Source organism: Pyxicephalus adspersus, chromosome 2, assembly GCF_032062135.1.
Source record: "Pyxicephalus adspersus chromosome 2, UCB_Pads_2.0, whole genome shotgun sequence".
Taxonomy (NCBI): domain Eukaryota; kingdom Metazoa; phylum Chordata; class Amphibia; order Anura; family Pyxicephalidae; genus Pyxicephalus; species Pyxicephalus adspersus.
This window is the reverse complement of record NC_092859.1, coordinates 39105256-39106101: the sequence shown is the minus strand read 5'-3', so window position 1 is coordinate 39106101 and position 846 is coordinate 39105256. Positions and strand designations below refer to the sequence as shown.

General features: G+C 51.4%; 1 protein-coding gene across 2 annotated transcripts in view; it reads right to left on the bottom strand.

Annotated features, from left to right (window-relative positions):
- SGCD (sarcoglycan delta) overlaps positions 1 to 846 on the bottom strand; it is a 438990-nt gene that overhangs the window by 415426 nt on the left and 22718 nt on the right. The gene's annotated exons all lie outside the window — the stretch shown is intronic.

Here is an 846-nt window from a genome sequence, read left to right as displayed (position 1 = left end):
GCCTGTACCCTCTGATCCCCTGTACCCAGCCTGTATACCCTGCCTGTACACCCTGCCTGTACCCTCTGATCCCCTGTACCCAGCCTGTATACCCTGCCTGTACCTACCTACCCTGCCAGTCAGTCTGGTACTGTGTGCTCTCTACACCCTGCCTGTACACCATGCCAGCCTGTACACCCTGCCTGTACCCTGCCAGCCTGGTACTGTGTGCCCTGCACACCCTGCCTGTACCTTTTGCTTCCCTGTAACTAGTCTATGTACACTGCCAGCTTGGTACTTTATGCCCCATAGCCTCTGATTTTACTGTATGGCCTGTATACCTAGCCTGACAACAAAACTGTACCCCGCATGTACACCCTGCTAGTCTGATACTGTGTACCCTGTACCCCGAGCCTGTGCCCAGTCTGTATACACTGCCAGTCTACTGCAGTAGAGCCTGTGCCCAGTCTGTATACACTGCCAACCTGACACTGTGACTGTACACAGGGCCGGTACCCTCTAATCCCCTGTAGTTAGTATATATACACTGCCAGTCTGACACTGAGCCTGTACCCAGCCTGTACACTCTGCTCTCCTGTACACCCGGCTTCACACCAAGCAGGTACCCTCTGACCCCCTGTACCCAATCTGAATACTCTGACTGCCTAGTTCTATACACTCTGCCCTTTGATTCTATATACACACTTCTTATACTCCACTGTGCCTAATGCTGTATACCCTGTACACCCTGTCCCCCTTTATTCATTCTGTATACTCATAGTACTGTATACCGTGTACTCTAAATCTGTTAACTCTGATACTCTGATCCCCTGTACCCACTCTGTATACTCTGATCCCCTGTACCCA